Below are 19765 nucleotides of genomic sequence, written 5' to 3'. Positions count from 1 at the left end.
CCACCCGTGTGGCAAAGTTAAATGGCAGAGGGCACAGGTTCAGGAGAGGATGAAGAATTTCTTAGCACAGATAAAGAGAAATACAGTTTTGACATTTTGTCAAACACAAGAAGAGAAAGAAGTTTGCAAAATCCAAGGGGAAACCCTGACCATTTCCTCCCTTCTGTTCAGGCCAAGGTGCTGCTGTATTATTTATGTCTGGAAAGGTTAACACTCGACTGTGGTTAATGAGTAAAGCAGTCTGGAGGAGAACGCTTCATGACAGGGTCAGCGTTACCTTATAAAACTTAATGACAGCAAAGTCAGCTTTATTGCTTTTGTAGAGGGAAACGCCCACCACCACCTCAACAGAGCAGGTAGAATCTGCTCCCGGGTGAAAGGAAAAGAATATTTGCTCCAAATCTTGTTTATGGAGAAGCACACTGGCCTGTGAAGGAGTTTAATTTCAGAATGTGTGTGTGGAGACAGAAGTGTTTGTGAAGGAGACAGCAAGACAGCTGTGGGTTCCATCTATATTACACCTAGATGGGTGAGACTGGAACTCCTGGATGGAGGAAGTCAGGCTTCCCAGGACCACACTGAAAGGGGGAGTCCAGGGAGCAGGGAAGTGAGTCTGCCATAGGGGGCGCTCTCCCTAATCTGCTTAACTGTCCCCAAGGTCCTCATCACTTGTCCTCCTTCTCCTCTCTTTTTGCAGTCAGAACCATTCTACAGACACCACCCGCCTGCTTTGGAAACAGAACTGAAGCATGACGCTGTAGGTTTTATAAACAGCTGGCCAAGGCATGCATCGTTATCACCCATAGAGCCTGCACGTCCACAAACCAGAGGTGTACGCACGGCACCCCTCTTCTTTCATTTCAGTGTGGTGTGGAGTATTTCCTGTTAGGGGTATTGAGGAAATATAGTATCTAACCTTAACTAAACTAACTCTCAGATAATAGATACAGGGCTTTAACAATTTCCTGCAAAGAAATAGCAGTTGAAAAATTTACACAGACAGACAATGCAGAATTGGCCGAGCTGACCATTACTCAAGGACGAGCCCTGGGTCAGTCACGCGGTGAAGTCAAACAACGGTGATTTGATCCCTTCTGGTGAAAAGCCAGAAAATTTTGAAAATGATGAAGATTATTTATAATATGTCATTAACTATCATTAATTTGCCCCAGGTGTGTGTTGTACCTGATATTATACCAAGTGTAAGAAGGCATCATGAGTAGTGGGATATCCAAAAGTTACGCATCCAGAATATAAACACAAATCTCTACAGTAGGCTTAGCAATATTTTAGGTCAGGAGATACCCAATCCAATATTTTTTTAAACGTTACTGAACAATACAGAAGCATGTTTAAGGGTCTCTTAGATGAAGCAAAAGACCACACATCTTTTTATGTTCTTTCTTCTGTGGTAAAATGGCTGAAACACGTGTGGAAAGAGTATGGAGCAAACCAAAATGTATTCCTTTAACAGCAAATCATATTAAGAGATGCACAGAAGCCATTGTTAAAGGTTGTAGGAAACGTATATGGAACAAACTACACCAAGCAGGAGGTTGTTATGCTTTAGGGTGAAAATACAGATGTCTACCGGAAAAGGCAATGGCACCCCATTCCAGTACTCTTGCCTGGAAAATCCCATGGGCAGAGGAGCCTGGTAGGCTGCAGGCTATGGGGTCGCTAAGAGTCGGACACGACTGAGCGACTTCACTTTCACCTTTCACTTTCATGCATTGAAGAAGGAAATGGCAACCCACTCCAGTGTTCTTGCCTGGAGAATTCCAGGGACAGGGGAGCCTGGTGGGCTGCCGTCTATGGGGTCGCACAGAGTCGGACATGACTGAAGCGACTTTGCAGCAGCAGCAGCAGCACAGATGTCTACATTAATGGTATAACAAGGTCCTTTTTCAATAACTGTGTAAAAAGCTACAGTATTTTTTGTGAGTCACTAAGCGTAAGTGGGGCTTTGTTGGTAGCTCAGCTGGTAAAGAATCTGCCTGCAATGCAGGAGACCCCAGTTTGATTCCTGGGTCAGGAAGATCCACTGGAGAAGTTATAGGATATCCACTCCAGTATTCTTGGGCTTCCTCGGTGGCTCAATTGGTAAAGAATCTGCCTGTGATGCGGGAGACCTGGATCCAATCCCTGGGTTGGGAAGACCCCATGGAGGAGGGCATGGAAACCCACTCCAGTATTCTTGCCTGGAGAATCCCCCCATGGACAGAGAAGCCTGGTCGGCTACAGTCCATGGGGTCGCAAAAAGTCGGACACAGCTGAGCAACTAAGCCCAGCACAGCGCAAGAGGAAGAGACATTAAAGAAAATGCATTCTCTACAGAAAATGACTTCTCGAAAACTTGGCGAATGTTACCACACCAAAGGCGCAGGTGGGTCAATGGGGGGAAAAACGAATTCAGAAGTCAGGCTACAGCTTGCCCCATGTGTGAAATTCATTCACTTCATTTTTTCCTAAACAAGCTATTGAAGCGAAAAAGTAGAAGTCAGAATTTCATAGGGCAATATTCTGGATTCTGAAAGTGTGTGAGTCACCTGGGGTCTCGTTAAAATGCAGATTCTGATTCAGTAGATCTGTCCTGTCCTGAGAGTCTTGATTTCTAAAAGCTCCCAGGTGATGCTGATGCTGCTGATCAGTGAACCATTCTTTGAGTTGTGAGACTATAAAGAAATAGAGAAGGTTAGAGTTGGTTTTAATTTATAAAAATAGGTTCCTTTACAATGTACAGAAAGCTTTAGATTATTTTGTAATAACATGTGGCGTGATCGTGCAAATCATTTGTGCCACAGCAAGGTTTGCTGGTTGTCTTGTGGTAAAGTCCTTAAGAGTTGGGCTGATGATTGTGCTTTAGCAAAATTGCAAGTTTGTGACCTTTTAAATAATGGCAAATACCCACACACCCACAGTCAATTATTCTTTGACAAAGGAGGCAAGAATATACAGTGGAGAACAGACAACCTCTTCAGTAAGTAGTGTTGGGAAAGCTGGACAGCCACATGCAAATCAATGGAGTTAGAATATTCTCTAATACCACACACAAAAATAAGCTCCAAATGGCTTAAAGATATAAATATAAGACATGACACCATAAAGTTCCTGGAAGAGAACATAGGCAAAATGTTCTCTGGCATAAATCGCAGCAACTTTTTCTTAGGTCAGTCTCCCAAGGCAATAGAAATAAAAGCAAAAATAAACAAAATGGGACCTCATCAAACTTAAAAGCTTTTGCACAATAAGGGAAACCATACACAAAACAAAAAGCAACCAATGGACTGGGAGAAAATATTTGCAAATTATGAGACTGACAAGGGCTTAATTTCCAAAATACACAAACAGTTCATACTAAAAGAAACAAACAATCCAATCAAAAAGTAAGCATAAAACCTAAACAAACTTTTCTCCAAAGAATACATACAGATGGTCAACAGGTAAATGGCAAGATGCCCAATATCGCTGATTATTAGAGAAATGCAAATTAAAACTACAAGGAGGTAACACCTCACACCAGTCAGAAGTACATGCATGCTCAGTCGCTCAATCATGGGACTCTTTGCAACCCCATGGACTGTAGCCTGCCAGGCTCTTCTGTCCTTGGAATTTTCCAAGTAAGAAAACTGGGGTGGGTTGCCATTTCCTATTCCATGGGATTTTTCTGAGCCAGGGAGAGAACCTGTGTCTCTTTCATCTCCTGCATTGGCAGGTGGATTCTTTACCAACAGCATCACCTGAAAAGCTCATAAGTCAGAAGAGCCAGCATCAAAAAGTCTACAAATAATAAATGCTAGAGAGAGTCTAGCTAGAGAAAAGGGAACCCTCCTACACTGTTGGTGGGAGTGTAAATTAGTGCAGCCATTATGGAAAACAATATGAAGGTGACTTGAAAAAAATGAAGGTGACTTGAAAAAACAATATGAAGGTGACTTGAAAAAAATAAAAATTAGAATTGCCATATGATCCAGCAACCCCACTTCTGGGTATCTATTCAGAGAAAATCGTAATTCATAAAGATACCTGCACCTCAGTGTTTATTGCAGTACTATTTACAATAGCCAAGACATGGAAGCAACCTAAATGTCCTTGACAGATGACAACAGATAGAGAAGGTGTGGTGTGCATATATCTATACACACACATACATATAATCCATACACACACACACACACACACACAATGGAATACTATTCAGCCGTAAAAAAGAATGAAATAATGCCGCTTGCAGCAAAACGGTTGGACCTACAGAATATCGTACTAAGTGAAGTAAATCAAAGACAAATATATATCACTTACATGTGATATATAAAAATGATACAAATGAACTTATTTATAAAACAGGAATAGCCTCACAGACATAGAAAACAAAATTATAGTTACCAAAGGGAAAAGGCAGAGTAGGAGGTTTAAATTAGGAGTTTGGTATTAGCAGATGCAAATTACTATATATAAAATGGATAAACAACAAAATTCTACTCTATAGCACAGGGAAGTATATTCAATATCTTGTTTAAACTATAATGGAAAAGAATACAAGAAAGAATATATATATACATATGTATAACTGAATCACTTTGCTGCACACCAGAAACTAACACAATATTGTAAATTAGCTATACCTGAAATAAATAAGTAAATAATGACAGATAGCTATTAATGAAATTCTACTTAACAGATATTAAATAAATACATACATACACACCTACATATGTACATACACCTAAATCTGCCCTTTAAGGTGAAAGTCGCAATTTACCAATAAGTAAGAAAGTAACTGCTCCTCAAAACAAACCTGTGCTATGGAGAGAGCATTGTTTTCATCATTATGTGATTTTATTGTTGAAAATGACACTGTAGCTCTTATAGAAACGTTCATCTCTTCACACTAAGAAATTGAATTTTCTAGCATTTAAAAATCATTCACATAGTCAATTTGGGATACATTTTACAAAAATATAAAAACATGACTATAGTCCACCAACGCCTCTTCTGATTCATTTCTAAGGAAATGAGGTTGATATCAGAGAATATAGAAAGGTACTAGTGAATTTCCACAAAAACCTTTGCATATTTGGTGAATATGATTAAACAATGATCACTATGGTTCAGTAAGAGAGTCCAATGGTAAAAGGCTTGTATTTGGATCTATAAAGTAGCTTTTTTATCTTCTGATAGCAACTAAAACCAAGTAAGAAAACAAATCAAACTTAGAACTAGACCACTGAATGATTCGTCACAAAGTCCTAAACCAGATTTTTTAAATATAAAGAAGCATAATCAATTGCATTGTTCTCACTAGACTATGAGTAATGTGTAAAATATTATAGTGAGAATAAAATTACATCAATAATAAACAGATCAATCACTTAAATGCATTATTTATTTCTTTTTTACCTTATCCTTTTAAAAATTTGCATTTTGTGTGTATATTTTCATGTACATAAAACATTGGTATAGTAGTACATTTGAATGACTTTAAATAATATACATTTTAAGAGTTGTTTATTTTTTAACTAATTAGATATGCAATCCAAAAATATCAGAGAACACCGATGTAAATTAACATATTTATAGACTATGAACTCAAAATGGTCATTTTCCTTCATTCATTCAATGAAACTTCCTTATACACAAATACTGTCTTAATAAGTTCTGATTGTATATATATTCAAAAAGACATTTAACCTCAGGGTGGTCAGACTTTGTTAGCAATATGCAAAATTATACATGGGTCATTTCCATAGAAAGAAGAAAGGTGTTATCTTTACATTGGACTAAGCAGCTGTAATGCGGATGCCCTGAGTCTAGATCATCCCTGTAGAGTACTCAGCAGCACTTATTGCATCCCTAGCATGCCTGGGGAAGAAATGTGAACTAAGGAGAGGATGTGGCCCTAGAGATCTTACTGTGACTCACAGTGGGGTCCCTACAAGCTGTCTCACGGGATCCACCCTTTGGGTCTGGCATTTTTCAGAGGAGCTGTGCAGAAAAGCTCAAATGCCCAGTCAGGAGCTTTGTCTAAATGTTGCTTCATTGTTCTGTTTAAGAGCTTGATCTCTTCCTTAGAAAAAGAGTTTCTAAAGAACCCTTATCACAGAAACAGTTTGTATAAACTGCCTCTTGCCTATCATTGCAATGGCTTCGCTAAGATACATCTATTGCACGTAACCACTAGTTTAAAGAACTCCCAACGAGAAAACTGAATAAAGGGAGATATTTGACTCTTGTTTAAGGACAATTACTTTCTTTGTATTGGAAAGAATCTGGGGCAGAATTGTATGTACAAGATAAAGGAATAGGTGTTCTTTTCTCTCTCTTCCTGATTCTGATATAGGGAAGAGAAATAAAAGCGCTACTGCTGAGAAAAGGGGAGTTGAAACACAGAGAACTAAGTCATCAGCCGGCATTAAATGAGGGTAGAGCTCACAGCGGAGAGAAGTCAGAGAGCTTTGCAATGTAAATCTAGCCTGAAGGCCCAGCTCCACATGTCAGCCTTGAGGCACAAGGACTCTGTGGTGGAATTCATGTCAAATTTTTAATCAGAATATGGCTATGGGAAAAGAGTAGATTTAACGACAAATTAATGTATACACAGAGAAAAAACTGTTTCTCTAAGAATAAGCAACTTTACTATTTATTGTTGTTTCAAGCAGTACTTTTAAAAAGTATTTTAAATAATTAATAATTTAAAAGTAGAAAGTAAATTATTATAAATCTGTTAATTTGGACTTGGACAAACACCATTTGAATCTAAGGAAAAGCCCTTGCCCACTTGATTGCACAAAATGATTAAGGAACTTACTGCTGCTTCTTGGCACTTCAGTTTGTCCCCAACTCTTTGAGATCTTATTGACCATAGTTTACCAGGCTCCTCTGTTCATGGGATTATGCCATGGGATTATCTCACATATGGATGTGAGAGTTGGACCATAAAGAAGGCTGAGTGATGAGAATTGATGCTTTCGAACCGTGGTGTTGGAGAAGACTCTTGAGAGTCACTTGGCCTGCAAAGAGATCCAACCAGTCCATCCTAAAGGAAATCAACCCAGAATATTCACTGGAAGGACTGATGCTTAAGCTGAAGCTCCAATGCTTTGCCCACCTGATGCGAAGAGCTGATGGGATTATCCAGGCAAAAATATTGGAGTGGGTTGCCATGCCCTCCTCCAGGGGATCTTCCTAACCTGGGAATAGAACCCCAACCTCTTAGTCTCCTGCATTGGCAGGCATATTCTTTACCACTAGCACCACCTGGGAACACTTGCTTATAGGCTATGTACCCTAATTACAGGAAAAGAGCCTACATATTTTTTTAAATTCCAACCTTGAGGATGGAGATTCATTTTTTCCATCCACTTTTGTCCTGTCTTCTAAGGGGATACACACTTTCAAAGCTATAAAGGCAAATATTGCAAGGTTCATTGTTTCCACGAATCATCACTGAGCATCTGCTTGGTATCAGGCACCATTCTAGGCACTGGGGATACAGAGGTGAAATAGGGGAAAAAATGGTTATGCTCTCATGGTGTTTAATTCTGATAAGAAGATAAGTAATGAATGCATGAATGAAAAAATGGCATTGCTAAGTACCATAAGGAAATAAAACAGAGTAACATGGTCAGGAGAAGCAAATGGCACCCCACTCCAATACTCTTGCCTGGAAAATCCCATGGACAGAGGAGCCTGGTAGGCTACAGTCCATGAGGTCGCAAAGAGTCAGACATGACTGACTGACTTGACTTGACTTCACTTCTAATGTGGTCAGAAGTGGCCATAAACAATAGGTAATTTGAATGTTATATAAAGTGCAATAGGAAGCTGTGAGAAACTGAAAAATAAGGGCATCAATTTTGCAGTTGGAATGCATTTTCCCATCTTTGAAATCTGGACTGGCCTTGTGACTTGCTTTGACCCCAGAGTAAACAGACACGACCTGGTATTTACAAAGGCTCATCATCAAGAGGTCCAGTGACTTCCACCTTCATCTTGGAACACTTCTGCAGCTTTGTACAAAACCCAAGTTGGACTATTAAATTGTAAATGACCACAGGAGAACAAGATTTAGCCAATAATCCAGATGTATGAATAAAGGAAGACTTAAATTTATGAACCCTTGTGGAATCACCAGGCAATTCTAAGAGAAGAACTTCCCAGTTTTTTCAAATCAACAAAAGATATAATTGAACACTTAACCAAGAAACATATCCAACAACAATAAGACAAAGAGTTCAACATTCTTAGTCATCCAGACAAGTGACAAGCCTGATAAGATACCTACAAGAACGGCACAAGTGAAGAAGACTGACTGCTCAAATGACAGTAAAGATCTGCAGCAACTGAACTCTCAAACATTGTTGGTGGGAATTCAAAGTGGTTCAATCACTTCAAAAACTGTTACATAGTTTCCAATTATACACTTATCCTATGACCCAGAAGGCTGTATATCGTCACCCTGCTTATTTAACTTATATGTAGAGTACATCATGAGAAACGCTGGGCTGGATGAAGCACAAGCTGGAATCAAGATTGCCGGGGGAAATATCAATAACCTCAGATATGCAGATGACACCACCCTTATGGCAGAAAGTGAAGAGGAACTAAAAAGCCTCTTGATGAAAGTGAAAGAGGAGAGTGAAAAAGTTGGCTTAAAGCTCAACATTCAGAAAACTAAGATCATGGCATCTGGTCCCATCAGTTCAGTTCAGTCACTCAGTTGTGTCAGTGATGCCATCCAGCCATCTCATCCTCACTTCATGGCAAATAGATGGGGAAACAGTGGAAACAATAGCTGACTTTATTTTTCTGGGCTCCAAAATCACTGCAGATGGTAATTGCAGCCATGAATTAAAAGACGCTTACTCCTTGGAAAGAAAGTTATGACCAACCTAGACAGCATATTAAAAAGCAGAGACATTACTTTGCCAACAAATGTCCGTCTAGTCAAGGCTATGATTTTTCCAGTGGTCACGTATGGATGTGAGAGTTGGACTAGAAAGAAAGCTGAGCACCAAAGAATTGATGCTTTTGAACTGTGGTGCTGGAGAAGACTCTTGAGAGTCCCTTGGACTGCAAGGAGATCCAACCAGTCCATCCTAAAGGAAATCAGTCCTGGGTGTTCATTGGAAGGACTGATGCTGAAGCTGAAACTCCAATACTGTGGCCCCCTGATGCGAAGACCTGACTCATTTGAAAAGTCCTTGATGCTGGGAAAGATTGAGGGCAGGAGGAGAAGGGGACAACAGAGGATGAGATGGCTGGATGGCATCACAGACTCAATGGACGTGAGTTTGGGTGGACTCCGGGAGTTGGTTATGGACAGGGAGGCCTGGCATGCTACGATTCATGGGGTCGCAAAGAGTCGGACACAACTGAGCGACTGAACTGAACTGATGACACAGAAATTCTGCTTCTACGTATTTACATAAAAGAAATTAAAACATGTCCACGACAAGATTTGTATAAGAATATCCATAACAACTTTATTCACAATAGCTCCAAACTGGCAACCCAAATGTCCATCAAAAGGAAACAAGTTGTAGATTATTCATAGATAATACATTCAATAATAATAAGAAGAGAGAAACTATATATTTACCAACAACATGGATGATCTCAAAGGCATTCTGCTGAGAGGTGGGGATTGTGGACTCCCTACTTAATGATTTGAAGGTCTGGGAATTAAACAATGTGACCCTTGCCACCTTGAATTACCTCATCTCTAAAATTACCTTATCTCTTAATTACCAGTGATAAGTAAGTAATTACAGTACACATTGCTTGTGGTAGAACGTTCATCTTTCTTTTTGTTGGTGTTCAGAGTCTATAAAAACCTAGTTACTAACGAGCTGACCCAACAGCCCTGAATGTTGGAGAAGAACTCCAAACTATGATAACTGGTAAAACCCAGATTCTTCCATGCTTGTTTGAAGATGGCCAAGATCTCATCACGGGTTCATGTAGCAGACATCTTTGAGAACAGAATGAAGGTTGCAATAGCAGACCAACTTACCCCATCTTTCCTAGTAAGCACCCCCTCCTTCCCTGCCACACAGCATGGGGGATGTATCTGGAGGTGGCTGGACTGGAGGAACTTTGCCTCTTCTTCCATAAACCTTGTTCAAAGAGTGTCCTTCCCGCAGTGAGATGGGAAACCCCCAAATCCTCACTCCCTTGGTATGTCAGGCACTATTCCCTTCACAGATCCCTCCTAAGATTCCACAAGATTCCTCTTAAAACCTGGGTTCATTTGAAGTTACCGCTGCATTCTAGAGTCACAACTGCTGAAAAGCAGAGTCTTCACATCATTAATAGAGCCTCCCTGGTGGCTCAGATGGTAAAGCGTCTACCTGCAATGAGGGAGACCTAGGTTTGATCCCTGGGTAAGGAAGATCCCCTGGAGAAGGAAATGGCAACCCACTCCAGTATTCTTGTCTGGAAAATCCCATGGACATAGGAGCCATGGGGTTGCAGAGTCAGACCCAACTGAGCAACTTCACTTTCACTTTCTTTCACATCATTAATAATGACAACCTGCTCCCCCTGCATTCAACCCAAAGTCTCTCTTGCCCATCCCTTGGACTACATCTTCTGTGTTTCAGGGTGGGGGGAATCTATCTGTTATGTGTTCCCGCTGTCCCTGCCCTCAACGGCCACTCCCACCCATCTCTGCTCATACCCTGCAGTGGCTTCACAGTTTCTCTGTTTAACAGATTCTCTTCTGTGTGGAAAACGTTAGGAGCAGCCTCCACGTCAGACCTGGCCTCGGGGACTCTGGGTCTGACACTGACATCTCTTTCTCCTCTCTCTGTTCTGTTGTCTCTGGATCTGATTCCACTTGAGTGGTTTCCAGCCTCCTCTTTGGCAGCATGGTTTGTATTTAGGTTTGGCTGCAAACGGGCAGACAGATGTGCAGAAACACCTCATCCCTGGGGGTGGGCCCTGTTTTGTCTTCCTGACATTCCCTCTAGGATGGAGGCAGGTGGGCAGTCTCCCAGAGGAAAGTGTTGCCAGGCCAGGAGGCAAGAGAAACCGTGCTGAAAGGGGAGGTGAGTGAGTGGTGGCTACAGGAAAGGGCAGAGACACTAGAAAAGGGGAGAATAGGAAGAGAAGCATTAGTGACCGTCTAAGCACAAACTGCTGGTATTTTTTTTTCTAAAGGCAAAACACTTTTTTGTGTGTCTTTGGAACTTGAGACCCTATTAACCATTCGAACTTCATCCAACATCTGCTCTGTGTTTCACATAGTCCATGCCAATAGAGAAAGTCTGCCCAACAGAGAAAAACACATTTAAATTAAAAAATTATGATGCAGAGTAGAAATTGAGTAAACTTGTCTGGGAGCTCAGAGTCAGCCTGAAAGGGGAAAGGGGAGCTACCTCAGAAAATGATGCTAGAACCAAGTCCAGGAGTCAGCATATGAAAAGCCCTGTGTACCATATCAAGGAGTTCAGACTTCACTCTGTAGCAAGTGGGTGTGAAGTAAAAGTTTTTAAGCAAAGGAGTGACACGAAGAGATGTGCTTTAGAAAGATGGTGACAGTGTGGCCTGGAGGACAAGAGAAAGCAGGCAGCTATTTAAGTTACTCCAGCATGCCACTAGGACGCATGCCACAGAGGAAAGCACCTGTTCTAAACTAAGACAGGGCGGTGAGTCGGGGCTGGAGGAAACAGACTCCTGAGATTCAGTTGAGAGGTCGAATCAACACAACCTGTCCAACCGAAAGTGCGCAGTGGGGTGGGGCGGGCGTGGGGAAGGAAGGATCATTTCAAGGTTCCAACCTTGGGTACTTCCATGGACCTTTGTGCCACCAATTAACATCAGAAATACAGGAAAAGGAGCAGGTGGTTGGGGACATTACAAATTCACTTTCCCCATGAGAAAATAGTTTGGGAATTCCAGAATTACAAGGCACCCCATTTTTGATGGAGGAACATGCCATATACTGCCCCCAATTCTGTCCCACTCTTCTATGAACAAAGAGAAGAGTGAAGAAGAAGAGCAAAGTGAAGAACAGGTAAATGTGAATATCCCTTTAATCTAAGTCATTAATTCACTTAGCAGCTGACGGGAAATATACATTCAGTCTCACAAACCTTTCAAGTCATCGATGTCCCCTTTGCCAAAATAATACCATCTTTTTCCTTTTCCTCTCCTTCCATCTGCCACATCCCCCCCCCACCCCACTGAAGTCAGGAAGGATTACAGAAGGAAAAGAAAAGGGAGTGTGCTGCCCAGCCCTCATGTGAGAGCAGTCAGGAAGTGTCTACAAAATAGGGAGTCTGTTTCTCCTGGAGCAGTCAGCAAGGATGAAGCAAGGATTCATTAAATTCAAGAACTGCATCTCAAGAAGGAATTCTCCTTTCTAGAACTTTAGGGATTGCGCTCCAAAGAAATAATCTTCCCATCTGTACCCTGATGTTGGGGACAAGTCACTTTCTCTCTCTCTCAGACTCATTCTTCCTCACCCCCATGGGGTCTTTTGACCTGAACAGGCTCCCATAGGGCCTAGGCCAGGGCCCAGGAGGTGAGACCCCAGACATGAGGAAGTCTTTTCCTCCAAACCAAGGCCTCAGTATAGCTCATGTCTGGGCTAGCAGGGTCTCTCCACTCCCACTCGCCTCCTCTCTCACACCCAACAAGGGGCTTATCATAGTGCACTGGATCAAGGAAAGAATGGATTAGTTTTATAAGCATTTAGTTTTATAAATTTTATAAGTATAATACTTTTGAAATGTGAACTGATGATCTTTCCCCATCTCCCATCATCTAGTGGACTTTAACCCACATTCCATTTAGGGAGCCAGGCTGTTCAATATTCATTTTCCTCGGAAAGAGATGTAATAGCAGAAAGCAGGAAGGGGAACAAGCAAGGACTCTTTCAGACTTTTTAATTTTAAAAGCCTGGGCCCTAGGAAACAAGATGGGATTCATGTCATAGGTGAAAAATTTAAGAGACTATATTAGCAAATTAAATAATTCCTGGGCTGGTGAGACTGGAGGGATGGGTGAGGATAAGAAAGGATGAGGAGATGAGTGAATAATGGGAATGTATGTATCAGTGAGTTTCTAAGAAATAGGGAGGAGGGAGAAAACCTCCCTCCTGCTGAAATCTGGTTGTTCAAAGAAAGAGGGCTTTTGCCAGAATACTGATATTTAGAGAAAGCAAAAATTTGAGATACTAATGCTTAAAGATTTCTACCAGATTCAAGTCTCCCTTCCATTCTCAGCAAATGTGACCCCGTAACTTGACCTCTACAGTCTGTGATCAGCTTATTTTTTTTACCTGACTTGTCACAGAATGGAAACCACAATCACAGAAAACTAACCAAACTGATCACATGGACCACGGCCTTGTCTAGCTCAGTGAAACTATGAGCCATGCCATGTAGGGCCACCCAAGATGGACAGGGCAGGGCAGAGAGTTCTGACAAAACGTGGTCCATTGGAGAAGGGAATGGCAAGCCACTTCAGTATTCTTGCCTTGAGAACCTTGAGAACCCCATGAACAGTATGAAAAGGAAAAAAGGTATGACACTGAAAGATGAACTCCCCAGGTGGGTAGGTGCCCAATATCCTACTGGAGAAAAGTGGAGAAATAACTCCAGAAAGAATAAAGAGACAGAGCCAAAACAAAAACAACACCGAGTTATGGATGTGACAGGTGATGGAAGTAAAGTCTGATGCCGTGAAGATCAATATTTCATAGGAACCTGGAATGTCAGGTCCATGAATCAAGGCAAATTGGTAGTGGTCAAACAGGAGACGGCAAGAGTGAACGTTGACATTTTAGGAATCAGTGAACTAAAATGGGCTGGAATGGGTGAATGTAACTCAGATGACCATTGTATCTACTACTGTGGGCAAGAATCCCTTAGAAGAAATGGAGTAGCCATCATAGTCAACAAAAGAGTCCAAAATGCAGTACTTGGATGCAATCTCAAAAATGACAGAATGATCTCTGTTCATTTCCAAGGCAAATCATTCAATATCACAGTAATACAAGTCTATGCCCCGACCAGTAATGCTGAAGAAGCTGAAGTTGACTGGTTCTATGAAGACCTACAAGACCTTCTAGAACTAACACCCCCAAAAGATGTCCTCTCTTCGTTATAGGGAACTGGAATGCAAAAGTAGGAAGTCAAGAGCTACCTGGAACAACAGTCAAATTTGGCCTTGGAGTACAAAACGAAGTGGGTCAAAGAGAATGCACTGGCCATTGCAAACACCCTCTTCCAACAACAGAAGAGAAGACTCTACACATGGACATCACCAGATGGTCAATACCAAAATCAGACTGATTATATTCTTTGCAGCCAAAGATGGAGAAGCTCTATACAGTCAGCAAAAACAAGACTAGGAGCCGACTGTGGCTCAGATCATGAACTCCTTATTGCCAAATTCAGACTTAAATTGAAGAAAGTAGGAAAAATTGCTAGACCATTCAGGTATGATCTAAGTCAAATCCCTTATGACTATATAGTGGAAGTGAGAAATAGATTCAAGGGATTAGATCTGATAGTCTGAGTGCCTAAAGAACTATGGACAGAGGTTCATGACATTGTATACGAGGCGGTGATCAAGACCATTCCCAAGAAAAAGAAGTGCAAAAAGGCAAAATGGTTATCTAATGAGGCCTTACAAATAGCTGAGGATAGAAAAGAAGCGAAAGGCAAAGGAGAAAAGGAAAGATATACCAATTTGAATGCAGAGTTGCAAAGAATAGCAAGGAGAGATAAGAAAGCCTTCCTCAGTGATCAATGCAAAGAAATAGAGGGAAAAACAGAATGGGAAAGATCAGAGATTTCTTCAAGAAAATTAGAGATACCAAGGGAACATTTCATGCAAAGATGGGCTCAATAAAGGACAGAAAAGTATGGACCTAATAGAAGCAGAAGATACTAAGAAGAGGTGGCACGAATACACAGAAGAACTATACAAAAAAGATCTTCATGACCCAGACAACTACAATGGTATGATCACTCACCCAGAGCCAGACATCCTGAAATGCAGTCAAGTGGGCCTTTGGAAGCATCACTATGAACAAAGCTAGTGGAGGTGATGGAATTCCAGTTGACCTATTTCAAATCTTAAAAGATTATGCTGTGGAAGTGCTTCATTCAGTACTCCAGCAAATTTGGAAAACTCAGCAGTGGCCACAGAACCAAAAAAGGTCAGTTTTCATTCCAATCCCAAAGAAGGGCAATGCTAAAGAATGCTCAGACTATTGCACAATTGCACTCATCTCACGCTAGCAAAGTAATGCTCAAAATTCTCCAAGCCAGGCTTCAACAGCACGTGAACTGTGAACTTCCAGATGTTCAAGTTGGATTTAGAAAAGGCAGAGGAACCAGAAATCAAATTGCCAACATTTGTTGGATCATTGAAAAAGCAAGAGAGTTCCAGAAAAACATCTACTTTTGCTTTATTGACTACACCAAAGCCTTTGACTGTGTGGATCACAACAAACAGTGGAAAATTCTTCAAGAGATGGGAATACCAGACCACCTGACCTGCCTCTTGAGAAATCTGTATGTAGGTCAAGAAGCAACAGTTAGAACTGGACATGGAACAACAGACTGGTTCCAAATTGGGATAGGAGTACATCAAGGCTGTATATTGTCACCCTGCTTATTTAACTTATATTCAGAGTACATCATGTGAAATGCCAGGCTGGATGAAGCACAAGCTGGGATCAAGATTGCTGGGAGAAATATCAATAACCTCAGATATGCAGATGATACCACCCTTATGGCAGAAAGTGAAGAAGAACTAAAGAGCCTCTTGATGAAAGTGAAAGAGAGTGAAAAAGTTGGCTTAAAGCTCAACATTCAGAAAACTAAGATCATGGCATCCAGTCCCATCATTTCATGGCAAATAGATGGGGAAACAATGGAAATAGTGGCTTACTTTATTTGGGGGGGCTCCAAAATCACTGGAGATGGTGACTGCAGCCATGAAATTAAAAGTCACTTCCTCCTTAGAAGAAAAGCTATGACCAACCTAGACATCATATTAAAAAGCAGAGACATTACTTTGCCAACAAAGGTCCATCTAGTCAAAGCTATGGTTTTTCCCACAGTCATGTATGGATGTGAGAGTTGGACTATAAAGAAAACTGAGCACCGAAGAATTGATGCTTTTGAGCTGTGGTGTTGGAGAAGACTCTTGAGAGTCCTTTGGACCACAAGGAGATCCAACCAGTCCATCCTAAAGGAGATCAGTCTTGGGTGTTCATTGGAAGGACTGATACTGAAGCTGAAACTCCAATACTTTGGCTACCTGATGTGAAGAACCGACTCATTGAAAAAGACCCTGATGCTGGAAAAGATTGAAGGTGGGAGGAAAAGGGGATGACAGAGGATGAGATCACAGCCGTGATGGACATGAGTTTGAATAGGCTCTGGGAGTTGGTGCTGCAGTCCATGGGGTCGCAGAGAGTCGGACACGACCGAGCAACTGAACTTATTGACTCCCTCTTGCCACCCCACCACTCCCACCACCCAGGGTGAATTGACAATTAAAATGAGAGGCCCAGGCAGACTTCCCTGGTGGTCCAGCAGCTAAGACTGTGCTTCCTAAGCAGGGGACCCAAGTTCACTCCCTGGTCAGAGAACTAGACCCCACACACCACAACTAAGATCTGATGAAGCCAAACATATTAACAACAACAACAACAAAAGCCGGGGCGGGGGGAGGCCCAGAGTGAGAAGAAGACAGAACTCTCCACACCCCAGAGCTCTGTGTGCTCTCCCTCCCCTTCTTTCCTCGTACTTAGTTACCTCTGCTGACTGCAGGCATAGCCAGTGCAGCCTGCCCACATTTCTGTTTATGACTCAAATTCCATTATTCCCAGGAGTGTCTTCTCCAAAACTGACCCAGAAAATGAACTAGCCATGCTGGGATGGGTGTTGCTTCTCCCCAGGGAAGCTCCTGTCCCTGAGCCCTGCTTCCCAGAGCCACCAGGGGCTTCCTCGTACCAGAAAGGGGTCTGTGATACCAGGGCCTCAAGTATTCAGGTGTTGAGCAGTTGGATTCCTAGACAGCTTCTGTGAACAAATCCAAATCCAGACTCCCTGGGGCTGTATTGCCTCTTTGTTCTCCAATTAACAAGGTCATGTCTCATGTTTGATCAGTGAAAAGGCAGAAACAGCAGTGGAGCTAGGTACCCTGGCACCAGCACATCTCAGGTGGATTAATGGCTGATGGAAGCCTTTTTTCCCCTCTCTTCTCTGGTTTACCTGACACTGTTTCCTTTTCTACACAAAGCTCTTGCTTACACCATGTCAAGACTCTGAGCAGGGACTTCCCTGGTGGTCCGGTAGCTAAGACTCTGTGCTCCCAATGCAGGGGGACTGGGTTCAATCCCTGGTCAGGGAACTAGATCCCATATGCAGCAGCTAAGACCTGGTGCACCCAAATAAACAAATTTTTTTTAAAAAGGTGCTGAGCCATTTGGCCCAAACCTGGTACATAAGAGGTAGTGAACCAGATGGAACCCAATTCGCAAGATGGTACACTTAAGAAATTAAGAAGTCATAAAATGTGGATGGTATTACACAGGCTTTGATCATAGATTTCAAGGCTAGCTGTGCTCTTAACTGTCCTATATTAGGCAAATTTATTTCCCAGCATCCATTTCTACATGTATAACATGGACAAAATTAAGATCAGATTCAACAGAATGTGGTGAAGATTATATGAGAAAATGCTCCCAGGGGGCGTGGCACAGTAACATCCTCACAATTGAGAAGTTGACGCTGGGGAAGCATGCTTTGGTTTGAGTATGGTTCCTCCCTCTCCTGGGAAGTCATGCAGTTTCTCTGCACTGATCAGTTTCTATCATGTTATTTGTTAGAACCATATAACTGATCTCCTGGTGATCTAATTGACCCCTCTGTGAAATGACACACTTTGAAGCCTGGTCAGGAGTCATATGTAATCACTCATCTTGGGCTGTGATCTCTCACCTGTTAACCTTGCCTAATTGGACCCCAACCCCAGCTGCTCTAGAAGACAGTGACAAGGGCCCATTAGCAGCCACAGTAGCATTCCAAGGTCCAATCATCACAGTTCACAAGAGCGGGGAGCAAAACTTCCCAGGGTTTGGAAGAAAAAGGCCCTGCTTTAAAAGCAGAGATGTATTTAAATCCAATTTCTACCATTTGGGAGCTGTGTGACCTTGGAAAAGTTGCTCACCTTCTTTGAGGTGCAGTTTCTTACATTTTAATCAGGGTAAAATAATGTGGTGAGGATTGGAGATAATGCTCTCAGCCCATAGAAGCTCCTTAATAACAGGGGCTATTGTTATTTCAGTGAGGTCAGCCTCTCTCCAGCCCTTGGTGAGTCTAATGGTCAGTAACACACGTTGCACAACTGTAAGTTTACGTCTCTAACCATTCAACCAGTAGGTTCAAGCAACACCAAGCAGTGTTCTTAGTCCTGGCTGCATATTAGAATCACCTGGGAAATTCCTAACACCTGCCACCCCTTCAGTGGCCTCGACATAGCCCAGACCAATCACGTCAAAGCACTGGGGCCCCAGTATTGTAATGCTCTTTAGGTGACACCAGTGTGCAAGCCAAGGTTGAGACCCATTGGGCTGCTTCTCCAATATTAAAGTGCAGATTTAGCACCTAGCCACTGGAGAAGGGATAGACTACCCACTCCAGTATTCTTGGGCTTTCCTGGTGGCTCAGCTGGTAAAGAATCTGGCTGCAATGCTGGAGACCTGTGTTTGATCCTTGGGTTGGGAAGATCCCCTGGAAAAGGGAAAGGCTACCCACTCCAGTATTCTGGCCTGGAGAATTCCATGAACTATATAGTCCATGGGGTTGCACAGAGTTGGACATGACTGAACCACTTTCACTGTCACTGCTACTACTTAGTCGCTTCGGTCATGTCTGACTCTGTGTGACCTGATGGACTGTAGTCCACCAGGCTTCTCTGTCCATGGGATTCTCCAGGCAAGAATACTTCCATGCCCTCCTCCAAGGTATCTTCCCAACCCAGGGATCAAACCCTGGGTCTCCTGCATTGCAGGCAGATTCTTTACCACTGAGCCACCAGGGAAGCACCTAGAGAAATTCCTAAAATGCAGAATCTGATGGAGAAGCCCTGGATTGAGGGCCAGATTCTGAATGTCTAGTAAGTTCCCAGGTGATGCTGATGCTACTGAGTAACAAGGGCTAGAGGAAGATTTGTTCTCATTATCATGATATGATAGCTGAGACCCTAGTGTTAGGAGAAGGCAATGGCACCCCACTCCAGTACTCTTGCCTGGAAAATCCATGGACGGAGGAGCCTGGTAGGCTGCAGTCCATGGGGTCGCTAAAAGTCGGACACGACTGAGCAACTTCACTTTCATGCATTGGAGAAGGAAATGGCAACCCACTCCAGTGTTCTTGCCTGGAGAATACCAGGGATGGCGGAGCCTGGTGGGCTGCTGTCTATGGGGTCACACAGAGTCAGACACGACTGAAGTGACTTAGCAGCAGCAGCAGCAGTGTTATGAGAAGAGACAAGATGGAGTCTTGGGCTCCAAAAGCAGGAACTTTAATGAAAAGGCCCACAGCCCTCTATTTATTGGTGTCCTTAGGAATATTACCATACTGTAATAAGTTGATGGTCATACCATCAATACCAAGTTGGTGGTCATAATTGTAACCCCAAACCTCTGAGAAAACCTTTACATTGTATGCAGGAGCATTTGGTTAAGAGGGCCATTTGTTTAAGAAGTATATCATATATTTTGGAGAATCTG

The sequence above is a fragment of the Bos indicus genome, chromosome 10, assembly GCF_029378745.1.
Source record: "Bos indicus isolate NIAB-ARS_2022 breed Sahiwal x Tharparkar chromosome 10, NIAB-ARS_B.indTharparkar_mat_pri_1.0, whole genome shotgun sequence".
NCBI lineage: Eukaryota > Metazoa > Chordata > Mammalia > Artiodactyla > Bovidae > Bos > Bos indicus.
The sequence above is the reverse complement of the archived record's forward strand: the minus strand, read 5'-3'. Positions refer to the sequence as shown.